The following is a 7,028-nucleotide window of genomic DNA, read 5'->3' on the forward strand; positions in this document are numbered from 1 at the left end:
AATGATTCCATAAAATTATAGAAAACAATAATAATCATATTTTTTTCCACATGAGGTTGCGAGTTTTAAAAGCTGCAGTGCATTGGCGTTAAAAGAATCAGCTGCACCCAAATTTATGCATCCCCATCTCAGCAGGAGCTGTGAGATGACTTTGACTGTCAGTTCAAGCACGTCTGCAGAGAGCAGCAGCCAGAATAATCATGATAGCCTGTTCAGCTCTTTTTCCCAAAAAGGAAGAAATAAGCCGACAAGGTGCCGCTGCAGCATGTTTTATGGTGTCTGTTTGATTGCTTGATGCTGGATAAAAGACGCATGGGAAACCCAGACGGCTGTCTCTGCTTGGCTTGTTTCCAAAGATGGGAGTCTTTGGAGGCGACTGGGAGTCCCTTAATGTCTTAGCATTGCATTTGAGGGATGTCTGGATGAATTTAAATCTGTGACGATGAGGACTGATACTTAGGGGTGTCTGTAGGTATGGTGATAATAAGAACTTCAGGGCATAAACAGAGCCATAAAGTAAAATATCAACATCTAAATGATCTTTGCTGAAAGACCTTTATTGACATATGTCAATATTTTCATTTCAAGGATTGTTGTTTTCATCACAGTGGAAATGGGCTTTCACAGTTTTGTGCATGTGAATACATCCGATTAGACACTGAAATGTAAATTGCACATTGGATCCATATTTACTGCTTCTTCGTCAAGACTATTAAAAAAAATTATGTTAAAGACTTGCTTGGTTAAAAAAAATGTAGTTCTGATTCTTGTGTCCAAATAATGTGATGCAAGTCAAGACCATTGTCACTATTAGTTTTTAACTGGAAAGTCTGTCATTTTTCCTCATTCATTTCATCCAGGGTCCTTCCTCGGTTTTGCTATTTTTATCTTTACTTGAAGTGCTTTCTTTTCCAACTCCCAGTTTCCACTGAAAGCTTTCCTATATCAGTGCTACACCTATAGTCTAGAGTAAAATAATAAGATAAAAAGACATGAAATACAGCAGAGCCTGAGCAAAGGAAAATAAGAAAAAAAGGATATTATTCCAAGATCCTCCTTTCAGCCACTGTCACCAGTGATACCAACTCTTTGCCACCACTGAGAGAGCCGTCCTGACCACTGTCCAACCGCTTCCTCTCCAAAACACCATAGCATTGTATAGCATAGCATATCATATCATAGCATGACATAGTAAAGCATCTCGTAGCATAGCGTAGCGTAGCATAGCTTACCACCTCACAAAGTCCTTGCAAGCAAACTTGATGACATGACATGCACACTCACACAATAAAAACAAAAAAGAAAAAATGAAAGAAAAAACAAAAACTTGGTAAACATTGGTAAAATGTTAGTCATAGATACAAGAGCTCTGAAAGTTAGCCTCTAAACACTTTAAACAAACACATTTGAACTGAGCTACAGCAAAGTTGGGCGTTTATCAAACAAGTATGGAGGAGGAATTCGATTTTCACTTTTGTATTTCCCACTGACTGTTACATCATTTCAGCTCATATCAGCAGTGGAAATGCAACCAGAAGAAAAGAAAGACTTTGAAGACATGTTGACATTCTGGGGCCATGTTCACAAAAACAAAGGTATGTTGGAAAAACGGAGGTTTTCTGTCCATCATTTCACACGAAAATCATGCGCACCATTTGTTGAACTACTCGGGGGTTCTTGGAAAAGCTGCCACTTTTCTTTTTTTGCCTACTTTTTACCATCCGAAACATCTCATTGGGATAATAGCATCCTTAAAATAACCAACCATTGAAATCATGATTGAATAAAGTTTGGAAATCTCTTTTGACAACCACAAAAAGCAGGCAGATTAAGTGGTCACTGCGTGGACAAGGTGCTGCTTTTCAAGCAAATAACAGCTCCTGTAATAACTCTGTCTCTCTGAAACAAGATAGACGACCTGCCTCCTACTTCAGAAACACAATCACACCATCATCAGTCATAAAACATACAGATATTAAAAAGGACAGTACTGTCCTGTTTATTAGCCTACACTGAGTCAGAGGCAGTCACAGCAGTCTGGTGCTGTTGAACTACTTTTATTTCCGATTTCCACAGTAAGAAACTTGTTGCTTATTCATTCAATTGCACACCACAAAGAAACCTTATGAGAAATAAAACAACACATACCCTTAAAGTCTCTGGATCGAGCCCCAGCAAGGGGAGGTTAGGGGCCTTTCTGTGTGGAGTTTCCATTATCTTCCCATGTATGCGTGGGTTCTCTGCAGGTTCTCCGGCTTCCTCCCACCTTTCCAAACACATGCATGTTAAGTAATTGGTTTCTCTAAATTCTCCCCAGGATTGAGTGTGTGCATGAATAGTTGTTTGTCTCTCTGTGTTGGCCCTGTGATGGACTGGCGACCAGTCCAGGCTGTACCCTGCCTCTCGCCCACTGATCATTGGGATAGGTTCCAGCTTCCCCGCGACCCTGAATTGGACTGAGCAGTTAAGAAAATGGATGGATGGATACTCTTAAAGTGAAGGTCTTAGGTGAGTGTTTTCTGCCGTGCCAAGCTCCCCTGAACCTCTTCCCCCAAAAAAACTCTTTACTTCAAACCATGATGTCCACAGTAAAAAATAAAAAAAGCCAATCTGAAGTGGAAAGATGGCTTCTGCCTCTGAAGCCACATTGTCTAATCAGAATGCTGACATAAACAAATCACCCATTTCAGCAAATCCCCACAAATTGACTTGTTGTATGTAGCCGTATCCTTAGCACTGCATTATAATGACTTTGTTCTTCAGTATAGTTGACAACTAAATGTGCACGTTTTTATGCAAACACGTAAAAAGTCTTTAATGCCAGTACAGTCTTGACTACATCTCTTATTGCCATGTAAAACAAGGGTGATAATGGCTCATTTTGTGAAGGGGCGGGAGCAGAATGGTCACAAGTCCACATATACAGATAACTTATTAAACTTTTGGTTGCTACATGTAATTTTAGGAAAAAAGCAGAATAAGTTCCACATCGCCTGCAACCTTCTTAAGATACTGCAGTATTTTCATCGTGTTCGTCGCTAGTGTGTGGGCTAAAGATGGTAAGACAGCAAGAACCGCTGACAAAACAGTTATATTTGACACCCTGTGATGACAATGGCCTTTTGCTATATTAGTCACAAAAAGGACAAGCCATTGGAGTTTAAATGACTGTTTGGCGAAAGGCTTTTTCACATTGTGGTATGTTTTGTCAAACCGCAACAGTTAGCTACGTGCGCACACTTTTAGCATGTTCATGTTTACAATTGTCACAATCAAATATTTTTAAAAACCTGGCAGAAGGATGGTTCTTTCGGATGTTAAAACCTTCTCAATCAGCCACAGAAAGTTGAAGTAAAATTTTTATAACTGCTCAGGTTTGATCTCTTGAGTTAAGCAGGCCCACCCAATACCACTGCTGCTTGAGTGAAGGAAATTGGAAAACAGGTTCAAAGGAATCTGGGAAGCTTTGGTCTTGACCCATGAAAATCTGCAGGGTACAAGGTAGAAAACTAAGAACACAGCAGGCTGTTTCTAGATGGAGTGAAGTGCTAGATGGGTGCAGCTAACTGTAACTAATAGATTCCCATGCAGAAGCATGCTAGTCTGGGAAAGTGCATAGCTGTGTGTTACACATTCAGACATACCAAATGACATGAAGAGGTGATGCAAGATGCAGAATGGAGAGGTACTGTTGCTGGAAGGCATCGTACATAATTCCTGTAAGTATGGCTCCATGAAATTTTTTTAAGGATTTTAAGGCCTCATTCATTCCCAGTTCCTTTTTTTTTTTTTTTTTTTAGCTTTTTTTCTCCATTTGGATTTAGGAATAGAGAGCATCCACAAAAACAACTGAAAATATTGTTTGCATATCTATTTTATTGTGTTTCATCACAGCCTGTTAAAGATAACTAGCTGAACATAAATGCAAATTTATCAGGTTTATACTTTACAACACTGGAAGTCAAATGTGTTTCGTTTCTGGGGAATGTTTTTGGAGTGAAACAGGAACTGATGGGTAGTTAAGCCAGTACTTACTTGTGACCACTAAGACAAAGCTTGTTCCAGAACCACTGGTTAGTTATTAGGGGAAAAGAAGTGGAATGATTCTGCAACTAATGGATACTTAACCAGTACTTACTGGTGGCTATAGTGACCAGTTGTTGCCTGATAGGCCTGGTCTTTGCCAAAGAAACAAGGTCATTTTGCCATTAACAGGGGAAAAAAGAAACTAGAATGCAGGACTAAATAATTGGAGCACAAAAAAGATGTTAATTCTTACTTTAGGGGTTTTTCTGGGATAGCCTTGGACTTCAAATTTATTGTTTCCACTTAGAGGAGCATTCTTTGTGTCTTTTCTGACACAGTTTCTGAAATACCAACCAGTTTCTTCTGATTCAGTCCAAAGTTTTGAAAGTTCTGACAGATTTCAGGAATTTCAGGGAAACTGGATGAAGGTAGCTCTTTATTTGCACTGTTTGTATAATGCAACATGCTTTTTGGCCCAGTGTTTCCACGGAGACATGAGCAGGTAAATAGAACTGTACCATGTTTTCAGCATTAATGCCTCCACTGACATTTCAGCAGCTTTTTTCAACATTCAAAACAACCTTTGTCAGTTCGACTGATAATGTACCTACCACCTCAGCAAACAGCTCTCACCACTAATATGCCATCTGATATTCCTGCAGCATCTATATCTTTCTCTCTAGACTCTTCATGTCAGGTTGACATGAAGAACCAGCGGCGATGAAGGGCCCCTGCTGTGTCTCCTCACTGGCGAAAAACACTTGTCTGCTGGCGATAACCTACAAACTATGCCTGCACAAAAGGATTTAACTTTCTGCTGCAGAAGACAGCAGTAGTCTTCACATCATGGTTACTCATTTCAGTCCTATGAGGGCAGCAGTCCTGCAGGTTTTCAATGTTTCCCCGCTGCAACATACCTGACACACATCAAACTTCAGCGTGTTACATCCTCCACAAGAAGTGTGAACTTTGTTCTTGCTCTCGAGGCTGCAAGAACAAGTAAAAAAGTCTTTTTCTTCTGAATCATTCCTACTCCACAAGAAGCTTTGTCTGCAACAAGGTGGGGACCGCTGTGGGCCATGATGCCTACTTTTATGCGCAGTGAACCCCGTTATTTCATATTTAATGAGAAACTTCATCTGCAGCAGTGCCAGTTTTGCACTGGGTCTGCTGGGTCTGTGTGTTTAAATGCCACATGTAAAAATATTTCTTACTTTCTTACCACCTTGATCAGCTGTTTAATGAACACAAGCTGTTTTACCTTCATCAGCAAAAATGCAGAAGCAGCAGTTGTCCACTTCATGCTTTCCGTGTTAACCCCGCCCACCTCAACTCTCCGACCAATCACACAATACTTCTCGGAATGACACAAAAAAAAGGTGGGCCAACCAAATGTGTCGAAAACGGTCTGTTTGTGACAAAAAAATGATGTCTTTTTGTTTTTTTGTGGCCTTGAGAACAGAAACAAAATTAAAATGTGTTGCAGCAGGGAAACTCCCACCACTTGCAGGACTGCAGCTATCGAGAACTGGAGATGCCCACCCCTAATTTGAAGAGTATAATATCATCAAAATATGCACAAAATAAGGAGGAATGTGTTCAAAACGAAAGGTCATAACTGGATACTCCTCTTCAAGGCCTCAGGAAGTTGAAACAAGTCATGATTTTCATCTGGGGGTCATTTTTAGGACTTCAATAAAAATGAACAAAAGGTTTTTTTTGTCCTTTAGCAACCACGTGGTCATGTTTTGACTGAATTTGCTGATTTTTAGGGCATTATTGTGGTTAATCTTGGTGCTTTGTGTTTGATGTTGAACATTTTTTCATTGCAGTTATGACCAAATTTTCACATGTTTATCTTTGTGTATATTTAGTTTAAGCACCTGTTCTGCCACCCCCCCCCCCCCCCCCACCCCCCCCCCCCCCCCACCCCCCCACCCCCCCCCCCACCCTAATTCCCCACCTCCATCCTGATGCTCAGGTTGTGGTTTTTTACATCCATCTATGATGTTTTCCTTGTATTATCATTTGATCCTGAGTGTTTTTCTTGCCTTTTGGTTTTCCCTTCAGATTTACCCTCTTTTCCTGTTTGAGGAAACAAGACTACCTATCCATTCCCTTTTGTTTCTTAAAAGATTTTTATTTTACCTATCCCATCTGACTCCATTTTTACACTTATAATGTAATAGTCACTGTATGAACGTTCATTTCTTGCTGTCTCATAGAAATTCTGTTTTTATTCTATACAGTCTCATCCCCTTTAACAGCTTCAACACATATATCAAAAGCTGTCAATTTGGAGGAAAAAGCTGCAGTATGCCACATGTTTCTCAGTACTCCATGACCACAGCATACCCATCATCTGATGGCTGCTTCAAGCCAGATAATGCACCACATCAGAACACTCAAATCATTGCTAAGTGGTTTCTTGAACACAACAATTGGTTTACTGTACTCCAGTGGCCTCCACAGTCACCACATCTTAATCCAATAGAGCAACATTTGGGATGTGATGGTACATGGGATTCTCATCAGGATGTGCAGTACACATATTCGCAGCAACCATGTGATGCTATCATGTCAGTGTGGAACAAAATCTCAGAGGAATGTTTCCAACACTTTGTTTTGTCCATGCTATCAAGAAATGAGGCAGTTCTCAGGGCTAAAGGGGATCCAACTCAGCACTTGCAAGGTGTGCCTAATAAAGAGCTGGTGAATGGACAGTCAGGTACTAAAACTAAGTTTGACGCAGTAATGTTAAAACCATTTTCAAAGGCAATATACCAACAGATAAAAACATAAAAATACTTCCACAAAAGATGTTAGACTGTATCAGCCGTTCACCCATAAAAACTACCAGGATTATTGGGGAAAAAAACATAAAAAGCCTTTTAATGTTCTTGGTTTTGATCATTATATCATCATGAGCAGTGTAAGATGTAATTGTGTACAGTAACTTGCACTGTGAGTCTCTTTAGCTGTCTATTCCCAAGTCCTTTTTT

Source organism: Telmatherina bonti, assembly GCF_933228915.1.
Source record: "Telmatherina bonti genome assembly, chromosome: 22".
Taxonomy (NCBI): domain Eukaryota; kingdom Metazoa; phylum Chordata; class Actinopteri; order Atheriniformes; family Telmatherinidae; genus Telmatherina; species Telmatherina bonti.